The sequence below is a fragment of the Anolis sagrei genome, chromosome 7, assembly GCF_037176765.1.
Source record: "Anolis sagrei isolate rAnoSag1 chromosome 7, rAnoSag1.mat, whole genome shotgun sequence".
Classification (NCBI taxonomy): Eukaryota; Metazoa; Chordata; class Lepidosauria; order Squamata; family Dactyloidae; genus Anolis; species Anolis sagrei.
The window spans coordinates 32,334,439-32,359,494 of record NC_090027.1 but is presented as its reverse complement, the minus strand read 5'-3'; positions in this window follow the sequence as shown (position 1 = coordinate 32,359,494).

Sequence of the window (25,056 nt, the reverse complement as noted above, 5' to 3'; positions counted from 1 at the left end):
TTTTTTTGGGCTATGGGGCCATGTTCTAGAGGCATTTCTCCTGACGTTTCGCCTGCATCTATGGCAAGCATCCTCAGAGGTAGTGAGGTGACTACCTCTGAGGATGCTTGCCATAGATGCAGGCAAAACGTCAGGAGAAATGCCTCTAGAACATGGCCCCATAGCCTGAAAAAACCCACAAGAACCTAGTGTATTCCTATGTTCCCCACTCCCCTCTCTATATTTAAAATTTTTCATATGAAGGATCCATAAGAAATCAGCACTAAAGCTTGGAAGAGTTGTTGGGTGGGGGATCCTGAGAGCTGTGGTCCTCAAAATGTTTTTCCAAGTTTTGATCAGAGTTTCTACCTGCAATCTGAATTGGTATTGTCTAAACACAGACTCGGTGTCTCTACAAGATCTAGGTCAAATTGGATTCTATATGGAATTTCAAATTTGTACAGTGTAGAGTCTCAGGAAGTCAAGAAAGAGTTAGCATGGTTTGAGTGTTAGACTAGTACTCTGGGCGACCAGGGTTTGAATCTCTGCTCAGCCATGGAGTCCTCTTGGGTGACCTTGGGCAAGCCATACTCTCTCAGCCTCAGAAGGAGGCAGTGGCAACCCTATTGAACAAATCTGGCTAAGAAGCCTTTTGAGAAGTTCCATACATACATGTTAGGGTTTCCATACATTGGAAAAGACTGGAGAGCACACAACAATCACAACCAGAACAATGAGGCTCCCACCTACAACCCTGTTTCCCAATCTCTTTCTATGTCTGTATTTCCAAGGTGCCTCTTTCACTTCTCCCTCTCCAGTTGGGCAGGTGGGCTTCCCATTGAGCTCATGTCACTCTCCATTTGCGTGGCAGCAACCCAGTTCTTGTTTACAGGAGCAGCTTGGAGAACAGATGCCGACTCTGGTGCTGGAGCTGCAGAAATGCACTCTGGTGTGTGCTGAGTCAGTTAGACTTTCAATCAGTTTGGAGGGGGCCAGATGCCAGCATGTCAAACCACGGGGAGCTGGGGTTTTTCCAACTCCGACAGTTTGTTGCTGGTTATGAGCGATGCAAATCCTAACTTGATTTAGCTTTGTGCAGGAAACAGGGCAACACAGGCATTTTTCTCCTTGCCAAGAGGTGGTAGGCTTTCCGTTGGTCTTGGAGACAATCTCTAAATTTTGCAAAGTGAGTTTTGCCAATTATTACACAAAATTCTGGAAAAAGCAATTACAATTGCTTTGTGTTAGGGGGTAGGGCGTGCAGATCCATTGTACTCTTGGATCATTTGCTGGGCCTCAATTTATTTGAGATTAAAACTTGGAAAAGTTCCTTTGTGAGACTGTAACTTCCAGAATTATCTAACCAGAATGAGTTGCACTCATCTGTCATGAGGGAAAACAGTCCTCCCTCTCCCAGCCAAATATTGGCATCAGGCTTGTGTGGGCCCTAAGCATAATATCACCCCATACTTCCTTGTTTACATTTTCTAATCCCCAAATACCACAAAAGTCCCTTGTTTGGGCTGGAGCACTATCTGCATTGATTCGTTGGGTGTTGTGCTTCATACAGTAAGAAACTGTACTGGGTGTTATGTCCCTTCATACCTTTTCCAAGCTGTGATGACCTTAAGGTGACCCTATCTAACTACTTACAAAATAACTCAGCTTTGTAGAATCAGAGGAATGGATTATAGTTCCAAAATATCCTCTCATAAAACTTCAATTGCCTTCTAACTTTATAGTTTTTGAACATCTGGATTCTCATTACTATCTAGATGAATGTACATATTGTGTGAGCATGCATTTACCATCATGTGTGAACACCCCCATTACTTGACTCAGTGGGAAGGTAGTACTGAGTTGATGTGCTTCAGAAGCGTCTTTGTATGAAGGAGGTGATGGAGGCCTTCTTCCACAAAAGCTATGAAATGACATCTAAGCGTAATGTAATTGGAATGTTATTGGGATCCCTTCTAGCCCTTGAGCTGGAGGTCAGCTGTGACCAGCAGTACTGCAGAATTTGAAAAGGCACGAATGGAGGTTGAAAAGGAGAAATGTGCCAAGAGGAAGGCACGTCAAGCCAACCCTGACCGGGACTGCTTTCCGATGCCACTCTGTGGGAGAATATGAGGATCAAGAATAGGGCTCCACAGCCTCCTACGGACCCACCACCAGGACACTGTACTTGGAGGACCATCATCCTCGGGCTACAAGGGATTGCTTAAACTAAAACTGTTCTTTAAGAATGAATGTAGTTAGTAAGTAATACGACCAAGACACCTTACATCGAACTGGTGAAGTAATAAGCTCCACTAAGGGTAGCTCTATTTCTCACATGCCTGATGTGGAACCTAGTTTCATCCTCTGCCACCATCCTCTGCCATAGTCACTAGTGGCTGGGAAAGAGCAGATGGTTTTGCATTTGGATGTACAAAGATGATAAGATCCTCCTGAACCCTCAGAATTTTCAGGAAAATACTTTTTCAATCTTTCACCGGTTGCACAAGCCTAGCTTGACACTACCTTCAAAGAGAGTTGCAGGGCAAGCCTGGCTCATGGCAGCCAGTCACCGTTCAAGGAATTCTGCAACATACTCACCTTCTGCCCCAGTTTGTCAAGAAAATGCCAATGAACCCTGAGCTGTCCCACTTTTTTGGCTACACATAACCTGCTTCAGTTTCTCTCTCTTCCTCCAACTTTACTCCTTGGTCCTTACTTACTTACTTACTTAGGTGATCTCTCATTGTCTGAGTAGGATAATCCTCCAGGGTGGGTCCGTAGGTGACTGTGGAGCCCTATTCTTGATCTGCATCGTATCCTGCAGTGAGGACATTGGTTTCCAGGTGGAAGGCGGTCCCGGTCGGGGTTGGCTTGATGTGCCTTCCTCTTGGCATGTTTCTCTCTTTTGCCCTCCATTCGTGCCTCTTCAAATTCTGCAGCACTTCTGGTCACAGCTGACCTCCAACTGGAGTGCTCATGGGCCAGGGCTTCTCAATTCTCAGTGTCTATGCCAGAGATTTTAAGGTTGGCTTTGAGCCCATCTTTAAATCTCTTTTCCTGCCCGCCAATATTCCATTTTCCGATCTTGAGTTTGGAGTAGAGCAACTGCTTTGGGAAATGGTGGTCAGGCATCCGGACAATGTGGCTGGTCCAGCGGAGTTGATGGCGGAGGACCATCACTTCAGTGCTGGTGGTCTTTGCTTCTTTCAGCACACTGACATTTGTCCACTTGTCTTCTCAAGAGATTTGTAGGATTTTCTGAAGGCAGCACTGATGGAATTGTTCCAGGGCTTGCATGTTACGTCTGTGGACAGTCCACGTTTCGCAGGCATAAAGCAGGGTTGGGATGACAATAGCATTATAAACAAGCATCTTGGTATCCCTACAGATGTCCCAGTCCTCAAACACTCTCTGATCTATTCGGAAAAATGCTGCACTCGCAGAGCTCAGGCGGTGTTGTATTTGGTGGAGAGGTGTCGATGTTGACTTTGGTGGAGAGGTGGCTGCCATGGTAGCAGAAACGGTCAACATTTTCTAATGTTACACCATTAAGCTGTATCTTTGGCATTGGAAAGTTATTGACTGGTGACTCCTGGAACAGCACTTTGGTTTTCTCGATGTTCAATGACAGGCCAAGCTTCTCGTATGCTTCTGCAAAGGTGTTTATGCTTCTGCAAAGGTGTTGCTCAGTCCTAGGCTTCTTACGATTACTGCAAAATGAGTTCAAACTTGGGCTGATGAAAAAGCAAACTTGGGCAGCTTCTTCTAGCATGTGTCTTCTTCCTCATCAATAACTTCTGTCTTCTTGATCTTATTTTGGTGTTGCTTGGCCATGTCTGCCTTGGGTTTTATCTGTGAAATGTTGGAAAGTGAACAGCAACAGGATTCTGGCCTCTGTGTGTGGGCTGGGAAGCCTGCAGAGTAGTCTCTCTTCCGCTGAATATTCATGTCGTGGCACAGACTCTGTCAACTCAGTTAACGCATCAAATCAAGATGTATTCCTTGTTCACTCCAGTTTGATTGGAATGGGGGCAGCCCTCAGGCACTGGGCAAGATGCCAAAAGAGCCTTCAACCTTCCAAAGACTGGCACTCCCTCGACTCCAGCCTTCTGAAGAGGCCCCATCCCAAACCTCATAGAGATGAGTATTGCTTGGCTCCCTTCCAGGTCCATCCCAGGTTCTCCGAAGCCCTTCAAAAAATCAACCATGGTTTTGCATTTGGTATCACGTTAAATATGATCCAATTTTGCTTCTGTCGGAACAACACGGGGGGAATCTGACAACTACTGGAGAGGGAACATGCTGGAGGAATGCGAATGTGTGTGTATGTGTTGTGGGGATTGGAGCCGATTAAATGGGAAATGACAAATGAAGGGAGATCAGGGAAGGCACAAGCAGCAGGCACAGTCCTTGGAAAAATGGAAAGAATAAAAGGTTTTACTGCAAACACTAAAAGCAAATATGAAACCATCATACTGAAAATAAAGCTAGTCATTTACCAATAGGCTTTCTGCCATAAATCACGTTTCAACTGAATTCTGTGAATACAAGGCGAGACAAATTCCGAATGAGATGCTCAAACTTTGCTTGGGCTGCGATGGAGGAGATAAGAACAAGGGCCAGGACACAGATGGGCAACTGAGGGCACAAAGGGAACTGGATAATCTCAAAATGAATGAATGCTGCCACTTTGACAGCCTGGCTTCTGGAATTGAGTCCTCTTAAAGGCAGAGAGTAGTAGTTTGTAGTCTGTGAGATAATTAAATGTTTCACTTCATACTGGGAAATGTAGGTGGAATTGGAGTCGGTAGACTTCTTTTTTTCCTGTAGAGCAGTCTTTCTCAACCTTCCTAATGCCGTGACCCCCTTAATGCGGTTCCTCATGTTGTGGTGACTCCCAACCATAACATTATTTGCGTTGCTACTTCATAACTGTAATTTTGCTACTGTTATGAATCATCATGTAAATATCTGATATGCAAAATGTATTTTCATTCACTGGACCAAATTTGGCACAAATACCTGATACGCCCAAATTTAAATACTGGCGGGGTGGGGGTGGGGGTTGATTTTATCATCTGGGAGTTGTAGTTCCTGGTATTTGTAGTTCAACTTCAATCAAAGAGCATTCTGAACTCCACCAATGATGGAATTGAACCAAACTTGGCACGTAGAACTTCCATGACCAACAAAAAATACTGGAAATTGACCTTGAGTTTGGGAGTTGTAGTTCACCACATCCAGAGAACACTGTGGACTCGAGCAATGATGGATCTGGATCAAACTTGACACCAGTCTTGGATAACAATCCTACTTGAACTACGAGGGATCGCCTAAGTAAATAAGTAAGTACTGCTGAAAGAATGGATCATCAAAAAATGGGTGCCCCCGGTGACACATTTTTTAAAAAATGTGTCATGATGTTATTGTTTTAATGTTTTACTGTTATTGCTTTAATGTTTATTGGTTTGCTTTATGAGTCTTATTGTTGTATTTGTTATGTTGTTGTTTTATTGAGGGCCTTGGCCTTTGTAAGCCGCTGTGCCGGCAGGACTGAAGACCAACAGGTCGCAGGTTCGAATCCAGGGAGAGCGTGGATGAGCTCCTTCTATCAGCTCCAGCTCCTCATGCAGGGACATGAGAGAAGCCTCCCACAAGGATGCTAAAACATCAAAACATCCGGGCGTCCCCTGGGCAACGTCCTTGCAGACAGCCAATTCTCTCACACCAGAAGCGACTTGCAGTTTCTCAAGTCACTCTTGACATGACAAAAAAAATCAAAAAATGGACCTCAAAAGCAGGATAAGCCTAAACTACCATCTTGCCATGATTTAGAAAAACATTTCAGCTAAAACTTACATTAAGCTGGTTGCTCATTTGCATAAAATCCCACCAAATGCATGCTGTTTCAATTAGAGAAACTTCTCCTAGAAAGAGGGTAGAGGGATGTTTGAAATGTTTGAGAAAAGTCATCTGGTGGACTCGAACCCTCTTGGTCACTTTAATTACATTTTCCCCACATTCTCCATTATGTTTAGAAGTGCACGCACACAGAGAGACACCCACTCTCTCTAATGTGCCGTCATTGTCATTTTAATAGTTTTGCAATTACAAACAGAATACCAGAGGAAAAAAAAAGAGAGCGAGGCAAGGCTTCCAAAGTCATCAGGTCTGTCTCTGTTCACTTGAAGTGGATGGTGGGAGGAGAGAGGACAAGGGAAGGCCGTTTATATGTAGAGCTTATCATTATAGCATTGCTGGGTCTTTAATTACATTGGCTTCTAACAGCAGTTTACATAAAGCAGTCGAGATAATGGGAAATGATAATGCAATAAAATAACAGCCAAGTGCAGAATCTAAATGCTCCAAATGGTACTTCTTATGTATGCCTGTGTGCTTAATCGGGCCTCACCTTTTGTGTACGGTGAGGATCCATTAACTATAATGGTCACACTGATTTCATTCTGTTGTGGAACCTGTCCACATATAGACAGTGTAATGACCAGGGCTCAAGAACAGCAGCTCAGATCAGTAAAAAGTTTATCTAGTTCAGTGGTTCCCAAACTTTTTTTGATCAGTGACCACTTGACCACAGACCACTTTGACCAGGGACCACTCTCCAACATTAGTACCAAAAGTTTTTGGTAAATTCTGTTTAGTTATTTGGGGTGCTCATTCAGAAACAGAGGCGGCCCTACGTAATTTTTAATGGTAAGCAAACAGTATTTTGGCACCCCCCCCCCCCCAAACCAATCACTGGTATATATTTTCTGTTCGTCGTGGGAGTTCTGTGTGCCATATTTGGTTCAATTCCATCATTGGTGGAGTTCAGAATGCTCTTTGATTGTAGGTGAACTATTCATCCCAGTAACCACAACTCGCATATGTCAAGGTCTATTTTCCCCCAAGAGCGCCTCAAGAGCACCCCTGGGCAAAATCAACTATACTGCAAATGCTTACTTTGCGTAATGGGTTGAGCCGCCCCTGTTCAGAAAATTGCATTGGATAGACCACATCAGCTCTAATGTCTGATACAGAACATATGCCATTCAGTAGTCACCATCTGCTCACCCACAGAAAACTATATTTAATAATGTAGAGTTGATTGAAAACTGACAAATAGAGGGAGAAAACATGGAGGCAATGACAGACTTTGTATTTCTAGGTGCAAATTTATATTATTATTATTATTATTATTATTATTATTATTATTATTATCCTGATCTTCTCACCTCCGTAAAGGGACTCAGACCAGCTTACAGCAAGGATTCAATGCTACTAATACAAGTTAAAACATCATACAACAATACAAGATTAAAATACATATAGATAAAATACATATATATCAAATTGACAAGGTAAAATCATGTTCAACTGAGTCCGCATATGTGGTCACCCACTTTGGTCTGTAACCAGTCTCAGCCATTATTCTGGGATTGCTTCGTTCCATAACCAGGATTTTACTAGCCTCCTGAAGGACAAGAGGGAGGGGGCAGATCTAATCTCGCTCGGGGGAGAGTTCCATAGCCGAGGGGCTACCACAGAGAAGGCCCCGTCTCTTGTTCCCACCAAACACACTTGTGAAGGTGGTGGGACCTAGAGTAGGGCCTCTCCGGAAGATCTTAGCGTCCTTGATGATTCATAGGGGAGAATATATTCGGACAGGCCACTTGGAGTGCTTCTGGTATTTCTGCAAGAAGGTCCTCCATTGTACATGTGGCAGGGCTCAGGGTGCATTGCAGCAGGTGGTCTGTGGTCTGCTCTTCTCCACACTCGCATGTTGTGGATTCCACTTTGTGGCCCCATTTCTGAAGGTTGGCTCTGCATCTCGTGGTGCCAGAGCGCAGTCTGTTCAGCGCCTTCCAAGTTGCCCAGTCTTCTGTGTGCCCAGGGGGGAGTCTCTCATTTGGTATCAGCCATTGGTTGAGGTTCTGGGTTTGAGCCTGCCACTTTTGGACTCTCGCTTGCTGAGGTGTTCCAGCGAGTGTCTCTGTAGATCTTAGAAAACTATTTCTAGATTTAAGTCATTGACGTGCTGGCTGATACCCAAACAGGGGATGAGCTGGAGATGTCTCTGCCTTGGTCCTTTCACTGTTGGCTGCTACTTCCTGGCGGATGTCAGGTGGTGCAATGCCAGCTAAGCAGTGTAATTTCTCCAGTGGTGTAGGGCACAGACACCCCGTGATAATGTGGCATGTCTCATTAAGAGCCACATCTACTGTTTTAGTGTGGTGAGATGTGTTCCACACTGGGCATGCGTACTCAGCAGCAGAGTAGCATAGCACAAGGGCAGATGTCTTCACTGTGTCTGGTTGTGATCCCCAGGTTGTGCCAGTCAGCTTTCATATGATATTGTTTCTAGCACCCACTTTTGCAGTGGATCAGGTGGAATCAAATATCATCCAACTGTTCAGACTACCCCAAATCCTGGAATACACCAAGGCAAAGATGGTTGAAACCCAATTCTTCCCTGATATTCATGGGAACTAGCTATGCATTGTGAAGATAGCCAGCCTCCCACTCGAGGTGAGCCTGGCTTTTTGGGTAGTGATCATGGGACATGGTTGCCAGAATCATACCTCTCCCTAACCTCCTTAAAATGCTTGGGAATATCAGGGTCATTATGTCAGCAACTGGAGCTTGGGTGTATGTTTGTGGAGGTGGGTGGGCCAACAGATGTATACCAAACTGAATAGCTGATGTAGAATAATGGTCCTTGTTTTACCTTGAATGTTCACACTGCATCCCCCCGCCCCTTACATAGAGCAACTTTAGATTAAGATTCCTGAATTAGGGACCGTTTTACATGCACCAGGGCAATGTAAGTGACATCGGAATTGTGCCCAATTCTCTTTTACTGCTTAAAGCCACCTGTTCCCAGAGATAAAACAGCTGCTATCTTTCTAGGCTGAAATGTGACATTCAAGCAATGAGGCTTGTGTTCGCCTCATGGCTTTAGATGCTCAATGATTTCTTTTCTCAAATGTCAAAAGAATGCCCCCCCCCCCACCCCACCCCACCAAAACGTCATTGGAATTCTCCTCTCAGTCTCTGTGCTGCTGTTAAGCTTCTGTTCACACAAACCCCACAACCACCCTAGAGGAAACGTGGTTGATTTATTTACAGTGTGCGGGGTTTGTTTGTTCTTGCGCTTCAGATGGAACTGATGCAGGATGTTTCCGCTCATATTTGGGAATTTATTTATTCATTTTGTGTCAAAAGCATTGCATAAACAAACAAGTATAAAACTGATAAAATAGAGGGAACACAAGCGGCTAAATAATTTTAGACCAAAAATGGACAACAGCGACCGCACTGGCTGTAACTTTAACTAGTTCTTCCTCTGTGCATGAGGCAGGACATTGTGGGCAAGCATATAGATGCTAAGTTGTTTGTTCTGCTTCACAAGATGGAGGATTCTTCTAGGTAATAATTAGCCAGGTTCTCTTTTGATCTGCCCACTCCACATCTGAGTCTGTTCAGGGACTTTCAGGTTACCCATTCTTGGTTTGTCCTTTGAGGAAGACACTCATTGGGGGGGGGGGGGGGGGACTATCCATTTGGGATTTTCTGGTTTAGCTGCCCAGAGGGATACCCTTGCTGTTACTTGGGGAACATTAAGAGGAGTGGTGGTTCTCATGAAACTTTTCCTTGATTTGAGTCTACTGGGTGGAGGCTGGTGGGCGGCTTTCACAGTGTTCAACCTTGTTTCTCTCACAGTTAGCAGCAATTTCCTATTGCATATTGGTGCTGGGGTGGGGTGAGGGGGAGGCAATGCCAGCTCCTAGCTTGTCAAGTTTATCAACAGGTGTAGGTTTGAGACATCCTGTGATTATTCTGCAAGATTCGTTCAGAGGTATGTCCAGGGGCAGATTTGTGCCAGATGGGACAGGCATACTCAGTAGTTGAGTAAGACAAGGCCAGGGATGATGTTCTTATTGATTTTGGATCTGCACCCCATGCACTACTAGTAAGTTTCTGCAAGATGTTATTGCATGCAGCTACTTTGTGATTGGTGTTCATACAGTGTTTCCTAAAGGTTAATATTTGATCTAAGATGACACTGAGATATTTGGAGATGGGTTGACTATTGAGAGACAGTGTGATGTAGTGGTTTGAGCATTGGATTATTTATTTATCTATTTTATGATATCAGAAGTGAATTGAGGATACAGTTGTAATGCATTTAAAAGCACAAAGTTTAAGAACGTTGTGCTTTTAAATGCATTACAACTGTATCCTCTACAACATGCGAGTGAGGAGAAGAGCAAACCACAGGCCACCTACTACAATGCAACCTGAACCTTGCCACATCCACAATGGAGGATCTACTTATAGCAACACCAGAGGCACTCTGAGTGGCAAGGCTCAGGTTGCATTGTAGTAGGTGGCCTGTGGTTTGCTCTTCTCCTCACTCGCATGTTGTAGACTTCATTTTGTGGTCCCATTTTTTAAGGCTGGCTCTGCATCTTGTGGCGCCAGAGCACCTTCCAAGTTGCCCAGTTTTCTGTGTGCCCAGGAGGGAGTCTCTCATTTGGTATCAGCCATTGATTGAGGTTCTGGGTTTGAACCTGCCACTTTTGGACTCTCACTTGCTGAGGTGTTCCAGCAAGTGTCTCTGTAGATCTTAGAAAACTATTCTTGATTTAAGTAACTGCTATGGGAGACAGTGATCGGGCATTCGGACAACATGGCCAGTCCAGCGGAGTTGATGGTGTCGCTTCAGTGCTGGTGGTCTTTGCTTCTTCCAGCACACTGAAATTTCTCTGCCAGTCTTCTGAAGAGATTTGTGGGATCTTTCAGAGGCAACGCTGATGGAATCATTCCAGGAGTTGAGTGTGACATCACAAGTGTTGAGCTGAGCGCATAGAAAATGGTTTTGAAAGGCAGCAGATTACAGGAGGTGTCCTTACAGACCTGTCAGCAGCCTATGACACTGTAAATAATCACGTTCTCCTGAGAAAATCTCACAATAACACAAAGGACTACCACCTAAACTGCTTTATAGGAAATCAGCATTGGATTACAACAATAGAAATGAGAGTTCAAATATTCACTCATCCTTGAAAACCAACTGGATGGGCTTGGGCAGCTCTCATCTTCAGGAGAAGGCAAAGACAAACCCCTTTTGCGCCCAAGAAATCTTTCCAAGAAAACCCTGTGATAGGTCTACCTTAGTTTCCATGAGTTGACTGAGGACCCTTCCACACAGCCCTATATCCCAGAATACCAAGGCAGAAAATCCCACAATATCTGTTGTGAACTGGGTTATCTGAGTCCACACTCATATAATGTGGGATGTTCTACCTTGATATTCTGGGATATAGGGCTGTGTGGAAGGGTTCAAAGACTTGAAGGCACACACCAACAAGAAATAGTTGTATATGAAGCATTCTTGTTCTGGAACAGTTTTGAAATTTTCTGCTTTGGGGGTGGAAACCACGTGATTCATGAATCACCATGACTGAGGTAGGACTCCCATGTGACCTGAACCATTGGGACTCTCCTTGAGACAGCACAAAAAACATGACAAAAAAAATTCCAATTTTAATTTAACTTTTTCCTTCCTGTCACATCCTGAAACAACCAGACAATCATGTCTGTTTTTTTCAAATACTCCAAAATGACCCTGCAAACTTCCACATGTGCCTGTTGTTCTAATGTAATGGAATATCATGTCTAATTTCATAGACTTCTTCGGGTGTTATGACTTACTTGGAGGACTCCTTAGGTGAGTAAGAGGAGAGCCAAACAGGTTTCAATTGAAGACAGAGGAAGATGGCAGTCCTGACTTGATGCGACAGTATTCCAGATCATCTCATTTCACTTCTGAAGTTCAGAAAGAAGATTCAGAGCCTGATTAATTCTCTGCTGTCATACTTTTTTCAGCTGCTGTTAAAATGTCCTAGTTTCTCTCTTGTCCTTCTTTTTCCTTTCTTTACTTTCAGATTATTTCAATTGCTGCAAACTGAGTTCGTAGTCCAAAGTACAGTAGTTCACACACAACTAATTCAGTTCATTGCAGAGGGAAGGAGAGGAGTGACTTTACCATCCTAACCCTATGGATTGATGTTCCCTGAAGACTGTCCATTTCTGGTGCCTCTTTGTCTAAAGCCATGGATTATGTTGCATCCCTCCTTTCTTATGGGAAGTCCATGAAGCAAGCTTTATTAACTAAGGAGGTGATTCTTTGAACATCAACATTATTCTAGAGACACTTCAAGAAACACTTATAGAAAAGCAATTCAGAAGATGAGAAGATGGGAAGTGGGGAGGAAAGGAAGAACTTGGGCTGGGGGACGTCTTTTGAAACACCCAAATGAGTTTTAATGAGCTAAAGCCCAGTAGATAGTTTAATTTTATGGGTAGAACTGCTGCTAACTACAAGACGAAATGAACACATCACTTTAAGATCTCAAGTGCTGAGTACCTCAGAAGTCTGAAAGACTTAATCGTCAGATGTAAAGTGTTTTTAAAGAGGCAGCCAGGAGTAAATCCATGCCATTGGATTACAGACCAGTAAATCACAGAAAGTAATTTGAGAAGTATATCCCAGCTCCATCTGGTCCAGAAAGGAAGCCAGATGTTTGGCGCTCTGTCCAGAAATGGTTCAACTACTGAGCCCAAGCTAATAATAATGGATCAAGGCAGGAAAAACAACGTATTAAAACACAACATATAGATTATAAACCTAGTTAAAACAGTTGTCCCTGAAAAGGCACATCAGACTGGAAGCTTGGAGGACCGAGAGCAGCATTTCTCAACCTGGGGGTTGGGACCCCTGGGGTAGGAGTCATGAGGGGGGTGTCAGAGGGGTTGCCAAAGATCATCAGAAATCACCGTATTTTCAATTGGCCATGGGGATTGTGTGTAGGAAGTTTGCCCAACTTTATTGTTGGTGGGGTTCAGAATGCTCTTTGATTGTAGGTAGTTTCTAGAAATCCCAGCAACTACGACTCCCAAATGCCACGGTCTATTTCCATCAACCTCCATCAGTGTTCACATTGGGGCATATTGAGTATTCATTTCAAGTTTGGTCCAGATTCATCATGGTTTGAGTCCACAGTGCTCTCTGGATGCAGGTGAACTATAACTTCAAAACTCAAAGTTAGTGCCCACCAAAACCTTCCAGTATTTTCTGTTGATCATGGGAGTTCTGTGTGCCACGTTTGGTTCAATTCCATTGTTGGTGAAGATCAGAATGCTCTTTGATCGTAGGTGAACTATACATCTCAGCAACTACAACCCCCAAATGACAAAATCAACCTCACCAGTATTCAAATTTGGTGTATTGGGCATTTGTGCCAAATGTGGTCCAGTGAATGAAAATACATTCTGCATCTCTGATATTTACATTTCACTTAATAATAGTAGCAAAATTAGTTGTGAAGTAGCAATGAAAATAATGTTATGGTTGGGGGGTCATCACAACTTGAGGAACAGTATTAAGGGGTTGCTGCATTAGGAAGGTTGAGAAACACTGGATTATAAGAACATATGAAGTCAATGCAATCCAATGTCTGATGACTTCATCCAAAGCCAAACAATGAGGGGCAAGTGAGTGCCCAAGCAAAGGCAGCGAGGTTACTTTCATTTCGATGGGGATGTGGAGTTACCACCACTTGTCCTATTATAGTTTCTTCCATTCTCCTTTATTTTTGATTCTTTCCATGCCTCCTGATCTAGAAAGCCACAATTTGTATTACAAAAGGAGAGTGAGGATGAAGCTGTGTCTGCAATGAAGGGCATATGAAGCAGTGAGATAGTTCAAGCAAGGAAGAAAGAATCTCTGACCTTTAGAAATACCAGCTGGGCACCAGAATAGGAATGGGAAAATGCCAGGGAGGGCAATAAGGAATGACACTGAGGGCCATGCCACCCCCAAGCTAAACTTGGAAAATTGTGAACAGCTTGGTGTCCACAAAGGAAGTCTTGGAGGTCCTAAATCAAGGTCCATTATTGTTAGCCTACATTGCTATGTGAGTGGGGGAAGTTGCTTTCTGTGAAAGGATTTTTTTTTTATAGAAGGCAACAATGTTAATAGAGAGAGATAAAAATGTGGTTACATGAGAAAAAAAGTGAAGTTCAAACCTGAGAGTATGTGTTTTATAGGTTAGGAAAGGGACAGAGCAAAGAACCATACAAAGGGCAGAGTTCGGAAAGTTGTATTTTTGAGCTTTTTGGTCATGTCAGGAGCGACTTGAGAAACTGCAGGTTGCTTCTGGTGTGAGAGAATGGGCCGTCTGCAAGGACGTTGCCCAGGGGACACCCGGATGATTTGATGTTTTAATCATCCTTGTGGGAGGCTTCTCTCATGTCCCTGTATGAGGAGCTGGAGCTGATGGAGGGAGCTCATCCGCCTCTCTACGGATTCGAACCTGCGATCTGTTGGTCTTCAGTCCTGCCGGCACACGGATTTAACCCACTGCACCACCGGGGGCTAAGTATCCCAGATTCACCAGCCAACATGGCCAATCTAGTTGAGAAGTGATGGGTACTGTAGTCCAGGAAAGTAATGGCTCTAGGTTCTTCCAACAAGTGATGAGGCAACTACAGTGGGCATTTTAAAACAAACAGTATAGTTTACAAAAACAAACAAAAACAAAACCACAGGCTAAAGGCATTTCAGTTGCAGAGATTTAAAATTAAAGTATCTATTTTTGTTGTATGTTTTGAAAACAGTAAACACAACACTCAGTAGCTAGCAGGTGGATACGTAGGTAGGATATAACCGCTCAGGTAAAAAAAGCATTTCTGTGCAGGAGATAGCATTCTGGATTGTTGTAGGTTTTTTCGGGCTATATGGCCATGGTCTAGAGGCATTCTCTCCTGACGTTTTGCCTGCATCTATGGCAAGCATCCTCAGAGGTAGTGAGGTCTGTTGCAACTAGGAAAAAGGGTTTATATATCTGTGGAATGACTAGCTCTAGCAGACAAGAGTCTTTTGTCCCACCCTGGTCATTCCACAGATATATAAACCCTGTTTCCTAGTTCTAACAGACCTCACTACCTCTGAGGATGCTTGCCATAGATGCAGGCCAAACGTCAGGAGAGAATGCCTCTAGACCATGGCCATATAGCTCGAAAAAAGCCTACAAAAACCCAGTGATTCTGTCCATGAAAGCCTTCGACAATAGATAGCATTCTTTTTTCCATGCCAAAAATAATCTTTCAATACAGAAAATGCCACCTTCTGTGCAAATAAATAAATAAAATCTGAGCACAATTTTTGTGCAGAATGAGCCCCAAGCTGTCAAGATTCGTCCCAGTTGAAGATTTTTCCTTTCTCAGTGTTCCTTGTCATTTGAGAAACATGTTTTTGACATTCAACAAATATTTTCAAGCATTGTTTCCAACACAAACACTAAATAAATTTTCACAGGTGCAACATATCTTAGAGGAAGATGAGAAAAGACACTTATTGCGGGAATCCTTCTCCTCTTTGAACCCGGACACCTGCCACCACGCCAAATGGGAGGATGAGACTGACATTTGTGTCTCGAAACGGTCCCCAAAGAACAGATGAAGGAATGGGAGGGAGCAGGAAAAGGGGGCTTCTTTCTCCCCCTCCCCTCACTCCTTATGGTATTAATTAAAGCTTTTAAATACTGCAACATCGTCAAACACGGGCCTGTTCCAGGAGAGGAAGGTTTGGAACTCCGCCAGCCTTTCCTGCTGACCTGCCTCTTTCCCTCGTTCTCTCTTCAATTAGCAGTAATTAGTCAGGGAGCCAACTGCAGGCTCGTGGGTTTGCACCATATTTGGTGTCCAGGGACCCCTCGGAACACCGCCCGGTGGGGGAAGAGAGGAATTAATCTCATTTTGATTGCTATGCCGCTCTCCTCATTTCAATAACGTCGCCCAAAGCGGGCCCTGGCTTCCCGCAAATTCCCCTCGCGTTGCTCCATTAGCGCTCTCCGCTTAATGCCGGGTCAGACGTGTTTCAGCTCCTGGGCTTGCAAAGGCCACATTCCGCCAGGGGAATGTTATTACTTAATTAAGACACTGATCCTTAGGCCTGGGGCTGCATCCCAGGCAGTTATTAAATGAAGCGTCCCTTGATAACCATACTGTCCCAATCCTCACACATATCTGGATAGCGGTGGGTGATGTTTAGCGCCTGGCCTTGTGTCAGATCAGGACTACCTGTCCCTGTGGAGCCCAGGAGCCGGGCAATCGCCATAATGATGTCTGTGTTTAATGTCCAAAGGGAGAGGAGATGAAGCTGTCAGCAGCGCAGCGCATGGCACATCTCAGTGCGCAAATGGCACGGCTGTGCGCTTATCGTTTTATCCCCACGAGAGCCTGCGAGGGAGAGATAAAGCCCAGATAGCTGCTCGCCCCAGTGCCACCCAGCATGCGTCTCATGTCTGCAAGCTACTTCACCCTAGGGCTACTGAGTAGCATCAGTGTTTTGCTGGTGTTTGCTGTGGTAAGGTAAACAGAAACAAATGGGGTGTGCAAAACTGGTCAGCAAAGCTTTATTCCTCTGGCTGAAAGGCTTTTGGCTTCCCTCAGTGTCCCACGGTGATTCTGTTTGCAGAAGAAACTCCAATTTTGCTTTGGACTTTTGGCAGAAGGAAAGAATGTCCACCACTATTTATTTCCTGGCTGAAAAAGGGGGGTTCTCAACTCTCAGGAAACCAGACACATTGAAACGTGGTTGTTTCAGTGTGCCTTCCCAGAATAAGGAAACTCCCAGCAATATGTCCCTAAATGTACTTTATAGGGCTGGGCGGTTTCGTTCGTTAATTTTGTAATTCGTTATTAATTCGTTATTTTTTTTATAACGAAGCGATATTGAACCATTCAGGAGCAACTAAAAAACGAAACGAATTTTTCCAATTCGTTTCGTAATTGTTTCGAAAGTGTTTCGTAATTGTTTCGAAATTGTTTCGTTATTATTTCGTTATTATTTCCGTATGTCTGGTGCAAGTTTTATAGTCGTTGTTTGTTTTATCAGTGATAAAAAAAAATTATCACACCAACAGTCAACAACAGAGGGAGAGGGAAGCTCCAGAAGTTCCCCCTGTCCCATTTGGAGGGTTTTTTAGCGTATTGCGCAATCGCGTCCGCCATTAACGAATCGATTCGTTATTGTTTCGAAATTGTTTCGTAATTTCCGAAATTTCGTAAATATCGAACTTTTTAAAAGAAAAATTTCGGAATTCTTTTAAATAACGAAACGCAAAAACCCCCTAAAAACGAATCAAATTTAGAAACACATTTTTCCGTGGTTGGACAGCCCTAGTACTTTATTAGTAATCTAGGTTTGTCTGCACATTTCATCCCTCTCCAAAACTTCTATCCTGGTTATATGTCACCTTGTCATGCCCAGAATTATTTTTAAAATTTTAATTATTACGTTTGGCCCAGCCATAGGTTTTTAAATGCATCGTGTTATTGTTAATGTTTATTGCTTATTTTCTGCTTATGAGTTTATTTATTGTTTTGCATTACTGTTGCTATTGTTTATTGTTGTATTGTGGGCTCGGCCTCATGTAAGCTGCACCAAGTCCCTTGGGGAGATGGTAGCGGGGTACAAATAAAGTTATTATTATTATTATTATTATTATTGAAGTGACAACTTGGTGGAGATTTTGTTTATATTTGTAGACAACCAAAGCATTTTGCGACGTTATTCTGCAGAGGTGTTTTTTCTTCTTCTTCTTAAAACCTACTATTTACAGAGTAATGTCTAACCTGGCATTTGCTGAGTCAGTTATCATATTCCAGCGTCCCTGTCCAAACGTATCTCCATTTACGTACCACCTCAGAGTTTAAGATCTTCTGAAGAGGCCCTGCTCTTCACCCCGTCTCTGTCACAAACACGCTTGGCAGGGACAAGGGACAGGGCCTTCTTGGTCATGGCCCCCCACCTGTGGAATTCGCTCCCCGGCAAAATTAGGTTATTTACTTCTCTCCTTTCCTTCAGAAAGAAGTTAAAAACATGGATGTGGGACCAGGCCTTTGGGTAATCATGTTGACAATGACATTGACGACAATCGCTATGGAAATGGACTATGGACAAGCTTGATGAAGTCTCGAACGATGGAAGTTGGCTTAGATAAGGCCACCAGGCTGTTATACTTAAACAGATTTTAATTGAATTTGACTTAACGTTTTTAACAGTATGTAATTATTGGATTTTACTATGTATTTTATTATGTGCACATGGAGGCATCAAATCGTTGCTGCCTGGAAGCCACCCTGTGTCCTGTCTCTCTCCCCCCCCCCCCCCCCCCCCCGGTGCACCAGTTATATTGTTTTGAGGAGTTGTGACAGATCTCCTGCTTGTGCTCCTCATAACATTATACACCAGTAGGAGGAAGCTAGTAGCTAGTCATGTCATATCATGTCATACAGCAGACTGCCAATACTCCATACAATAATTGTTTCATAGCCATAAAGGAGAGTAAGAAACAATCTTAAACCAAAAGGTCGCTGGTTCAAATCCGGGAGCAGGGTGAGTTCCTGCTGTCAGTCCCAGCTTCTGCCAACCTAGCAGTTCGAAAAGATGCCAATGTGAGTAGACCAATACGTATAGCTCTGGGAAAGTAGTGATGCTCCATGCAGTCATTCCGGCCACATGCCCTTGGAGGTGTCTATGGACAAAGCCGACTCTTTGGCTTACACCAACCCCAGAGTCGGACACGAGTGGACTTAATGTCAGGGGAAAACCTTTATCTTTACTTTTACTGTGTGGAAATCCTGACAGCCACTGTTTGGTGCCCAGACTGCCGTTAATTTTGATTCTTGTGCATGTGTATGAAGGAGATTCAGCTTCCAGCACACATTCAGTGTTATGGAGAGCCCAATCCATTTTGTCCATTCAAAACTGGTTTGATTGAGACATCTTCTCAACCAGGATAGAGGTTAACCCCTATCACGAACCACCTGACAAATATAAATTTTGCTTCCACTCTGTTGGAACATACAAAATGGAGCATGCCAGCTGGTTTGCATAGCCTGTGACTCCACAGCTCTCCGTCCCCAACAGGCCTTTCCTCTTGCCCATTGGAGATGCTGCAGCGAAGGGAGAGTGGTGGTCCCTCCTTGTCGGAAAGTGAAGGTGATTAACGGAGCCCTGTCTGCTAGGCCTGTCGGTTTCGTTTCGTTAATTCGTTAATTCGTATTAAAATCGTTATTTTTTGCATATCCGAAGCGATATCAAAACATATTTTTAAACCCGGAAGGGTTTAAAAATATCGAAGCAGCAGCCCCATGTATTTTACGAGCTGAAGCTCCGCTCGTTAATTGCATGGAGGCTGCTGCTGAGCGCGCCATCCGGCTCTGGCTCCTCCTCTTCCTCCGGAGCCCATTGGATGGCGCGCCGCTACCTTGGCAGCCACCCTTGGCAGCCCATTGGATGGCAGCCACCCTTGGCAGCCACCCTTGGCAGCCCATTGGATGGCGCGCGGAGGCCGCTTGTGAGCGCGCGCGCGCCATCCGGCTCTGGCTCCGGCGCCCCCCTCCTCCTCCTCCTCCTCCTCCTCTTCCTCCCAGCTGGGAGGAAGAGGAGGAGGAGGAGGAGGAGGAGGGGGGCGCCGGAGCCCATTGGATGGCGCGCGCGCGCTCACAAGCGGCCTCCGCGCGCCATCCGGCTCTGGCTCCGGCGCCCCCCTCCTCCTCTTCCTCCTCCTCCTCTTCCTCCCAGCTGGGAGGAAGAGGAGGAGGAGGAGGAGGAGGAGGGGGGCGCCGGAGCCCATTGGATGGCGCGCGGAGGCCGCTTGTGAGCGCGCGCGCGCCATCCGGCTCTGGCTCCGGCGCCCCCCTCCTCCTCCTCCTCCTCCTCCTCTTCCTCCCAGCTGGGAGGAAGAGAAGGAGGAGGAGGAGGAGGAGGGGGGCGCCGGAGCCCATTGGATGGCGCGCGCGCGCTCACAAGCGGCCTCCGCGCGCCATCCGGCTCTGGCTGACTTTTCAGGGCTGTATGACCATGTTCCAGAAGCATTCTCTCCTGACATTTTGCCCACATCTATGGCAGGCATCCTCAGAGGTCTGTTGGAAACTAGGCAAATGGTGAGTTATATATCATCTAATATCTATGGAATGTCCAGGGTGGGAGAAAGCCATTCAATGCTAATCAAGGTGACCATTACTGCAACATTCACACTTAGCCTGTTTGATCAAGAAAATTTTTTTTTCAAAAATGTTTTGTAAATAATAACGAAAATTCGTAAATAACAAAACATTTTTTTTGAAAGTTTTGTAAATATTTTTAATATCGAAACAAAAAAACACCCCAATTAAGAATCGAATTTAGAAACAAATTTTTTCTTGATCAAACAGGCCTACTGTCTGCGATGAAGGAAGCCAAGGCTACAGAGAAATGCCTTTCTCAGCGTGCGTCAGCCGATTACAAAGCAGAAGAAAGGAGGGAAGAAAATGGAAATGGAAAGGAACTGACAGCCCATGGAGAAGTATTTCAGCTCCAACACAAAACATTTGCTGGTAATTATAGAATAACCTTCATTTAAATGCAAATAAGCCAGTAATTAAGATAAGGGCCCTGTCATTTGCCAGCACTTTCCCCCTCCTCCCTCCCTCTCTCTCTTTGGCAGCTACTGGTTTCAAGAAATTCCCCCATTTTTATTGATGAACTGCTGAGATGTGTGAATAGTTTGGGCCTGAAGGAGAAGTCAGAAGGAATGGGAAGAAATAGGAAACAGCGCATGACCCTCTTTCCCTTCTGGTAGTGCCACTTTGAATACAGTTCTGGCCCAGCGTACCTGTCCGAACGTATCTCCTTCTACGTCCCACCTAGGAGTTTAAGTTCTTCTAGAGAGGCCCTCCTCTCAGCCACACTTTTGTCACAAACGCACTTGGCGGGGACGACAGGGCCTTCTCAGTGGTGGCCCCCCACCTGTGGAATTCACTCCCCGGGAAAATTAGGTCATCTTTATCCCTCTTCTCCTTTAGAAAGAAGTTAAAACGTGGATGTGGGACCAGGCCTTTGGGTAAGCTATGCACATAGGCATGTGCAACCATGGTTCTAAAGTACTTGTTCTGTCATGCGCTGGGCCTGTAATAATTGTCTTTTGAAATAGGACGTGCACCTTGTGCCCAGCGGGAAGCCAGGGCACCACGAAAGAGGCCCTCAAGGATTTTCCTTAAGAAATGGTCTTTAGGTGGCTTGAAAGGTTAAACAAAGTCCTTTATTATTGTACAAATTAAACAGATATTTCTCAAATCTTCAAAGAGTCAAACAAATGCTTCAAGGCTTTAAATCAACTGGTGGCTTCCTTAATCTTGTCCACAAGGGACAGGCAATTGTCTTCGTTAACTGTTCTTATACTTTGAGAGGAAAACCCTTTTTTAACCTCTCCCAGGCTGTCTGTTATCTAAGCTTTACTGATGTGGGAACTGCAACCGGATCCAAACTGCGTCTTGGGCACCGAGTAGACCTACCAGCAAAGGCTTGGATATTCTCCAGCTGGAGTTCTTTGGGTCTGTAAGGCTGTTTTCCCTCCGGAATTTCTCAAGAACTTTCAGGGCTATTTCCCTCAGATGCTGTAAGGCTGAGAGGCTGTGAGCTCCCTGCCAGAGCTTTGGGACTATTTCCCCCGGAAATCTTAAGAAGTGAAGCTTTTCTGCAGGTGAAGCTACTCCATATCCTATAGCTTGGTTTCCTTCTGTAAGACTAACTAAAAATGGCCCCCTCTTCCCTTCCCATCTCCCTGGGAGAAGGGGGCGGATCCAAACTTAACAATGATAGACAGGTGGCTTGCCCTATGACTGCAAAACAAAGGAAGCCACCTTTTTGCAGAATCCCTGTAACTTGGAAATGCATGCAAACACTTAATAGAAAGAAAATAAAGTTGGAGCTCCTGGTACAGACGTACCAGCACAGTACTTGCAAAACTAAAGTTCTGGTGGTGAAAACTAGAGGGCGCTGGTGCTTTGCTTCTACAGTGTCGCTAAAGTTCTGGTGGTGAAACTTTCAGAACTCTAACACAACTTTCAAAATTTCATTATAAATGGCAGTTCCTAATAAGTTCTGTCATAAAAATCACCAATAAATAAGTTCTGTCATAAAAATCACCAATAATGAAATAATAATGAAATTTTGAAAGTTTTGTAAGAGTTCTGAAATTTTCACCGCCAGAACTTTAGCAACACTGTAGAAGCAAAGCACCAGCGCCCCCTAGTTTTCACCACCAGAACTTTAGTTTTGTAAGTACTTTAGAACCATTTAGAACCATAATTGCACATGCCTATGCAGACTTTGACTATAACAATGAAGACAATTGCTATGGAAAAGGATTATGGGCAAGCTTGATGGACTCTCCAATCTACAGAATTCGGCAAGACAACAGCCACTAGACTGGTTTAGTCTTGTAGATTTTATTGTATTAACTTACTATTTGAATTATTTTTATAATTATTGGTTTTGATATGTATTTTATTGCGTTATTGTAGGCATCAAATATATGCTGGCTGGAAGCCGCCCTGAGTCTCCCCCCCCCCCCCCCAGGGGGTTGAGAAGGGCGGGGTACAAATATCTAAAATAAATAAATAAATAAATATTGTGAGTATCTATCTGGATGCCATATTTCGGGACTTCATATTCTATATCCAAAATTTGAGATGTCAGGATAGCCCCCGGAGACGTCTAATGATGTTACAAGTCAAGTTTCAAGATCCGTCCCCAGTTTTCAGGGCATGGAGGAGGAATCTCAGGAAGAAAGTGCAGCCTTGCAAAATTTGGTATACATTACTTAATTATGAGACTTCCTTTGGTATGCCATACTCTGCAGTTGCTCTTGACGCTTGAGATACCATGGTTAATGGGATCATCAGGTGTCTCAAGGCATTGCTGAGTGCCTCCTGTGACTTCCTAAGATCTCAAGTTTTGGCCATGAAATCTCAGGTCCTTGGATAGTCCTGAACTGGTAATTGTAATCACAGGGGCAAAAAGACAGAAGGATCCATAAATAACAAGCCTGTAACTTTGGGGAAGCTCAATATTTATTTACACTGGCTTTTCCCTCCTAACAAGAGGAGTTATAGTGCTATTATGCTACTTTAACTGCCATTGTTCTGTACCGTGGGACCTTTGGATTGGCAGTTTAGAGAAGGGCATTTGCAAATCTCAGCCACAGTGCTCAAGTGAAACATTTAATAGCAAAACCCAGGATTCTTTAGGGTGGAATTATGGCAGTTCAAGTGTAATCATAGTGCTAAAATTATGTACACTCTACGTGGGGTTGCCTTTGAAGACTGTTTGGAAGCTTCAATTGGTCCAACCAGCAGCAGCCAGGTTGCTCACCAGAGCGGCGTACAGGGAACACACAACTCCCCTGTTGTGTCAGCTCCATTGGCTGCCAGTCTGCTACCGAGAACAATTCAAAGTGCTGGCTTTAGCATAAACAATTCCGGTCCAGCTTACCTGTCTGAATGTATCTCCCTCTATGAACTATCTTGGAGATTAAGTTCGTCTGGGGAGGTCCTGCTCTCGGTCCTGCTTTCCTTGCAAACGCGATTGGTGGGGACGAGAGACAGGGCCTTCTCAGTGATGGTTCCTTGGCTGTGAAAATCCCTCCCTAGTGACATTAGATGAACCCCCTCCCTCCTAGCCATCAGAAGAAAAGTAAAAACTTGGCTTTGGGATCAGGCTTTTGGTGAATAGTGCAGTGCAATAACAGATTTGGAATATTTGCAATGACCATGGAGCAGCTTTGGACTACGATTTCTCGATGGCGTGATATTAATATTGAATGTAATGTTTTTAAATGCTTAATATGTATTAATTTTAATTTGATGTATTTTAAGCTTAATGCTTTGTATATGTTTTAAGGCATTGAATAATTGCCTATATGTAAGCCGCCTTGAGTCCCCTTCAGGGTAGAGAAAGGCGAGGTATAAATTGGGTAAATGTTCCATCTCCCAGGAGCCTGATTTGCCTTACTTTACAGTTGCTTGAGGTTGCTCCTTCTTGCATTTTCTCCCAGGGCTGCTGCAGCTTTGCAAGAGCCCTGAAAGTTAATAATATCAGTCTGCAAAGCCATGTGCAGGCCTCCTTTGCAGCTATTGGTTCAGAAAGGTATCTTTTTGGGTCCAGGGACCGCCTTTTCTCCCAGGGAAGAGATCTCCATTTTGGAATCTCCCCTGCCTTTTCAGTTTAGAGGAAAGACTTCAGACGTGCTGATGGTTAGGCAGGTAGCTCTGGGAAAACCATTGCAAAAACTATACATTAAGTTAATATACATTATATATTGAGTGTCAAGCTATACATTATGTATTGGGTATTGCATATTAAGCTATATTAAGTTAATATAGATAGTATATTGTGTATTGAGCTATATAGAGAAATTATAGATAGATTAATAGAAAAGCTATTGAGAAAGTATTGAGTATTGAGTTTATTGAGAAAGAACTATTGAGTTAGATAGATAGTATTGAGCATTTGCCTCCAAAGCTAACTTTGAGTAATAGATAGGGAAAAAACCTGCTTTTTTCTGACTATTGGAGCTCAGGGTTAGGGTAAGGGATTCCAGAATTCAGTTCTTGTGGGTTTTTTCGGGCTATATGGCCATGTTCTAGAGGCATTTCTCCTGATGTTTCGCCTGCATCTATGGCAAGCATCCTCAGAGGTGAGGTCCTCACCTCTGAGGATGCTTGCCATAGATGCAGGCGAAACGTCAGGAGAAATGCCTCTAGAACATGGCCATATAGCCCGAAAAAACCCACAAGAACTGAGTGATTCCAGCCATGAAAGCCTTCGACGATTCCAGAATTCCTTTTACCTTTTGGAGGAAGGGAAAACTCATCTCTATGCTTTACCAATTGACTGTTTGTAACTTTGATGAACTGTGCCAAGTCTGCAAGGACTTTGTATAAATGAATATCCTTTTTTGATGTTTAAAACCAGTAATAGCCTCAGTTGCCGAGTATCTCAAGCTTCTCAAGAAAGACACCCGCAGTTCGCACAGACATAGACAGAAGCACGTCACAGTTTTATTTTTTATAGCGTCTGGGTGGACGGCACAGTAAATAAATCTATATAAATAAAAATGTAATGTTCATTTGTGGAATTAACATAACTCAAAAACCACTGGACAAATTGACACCAGATTT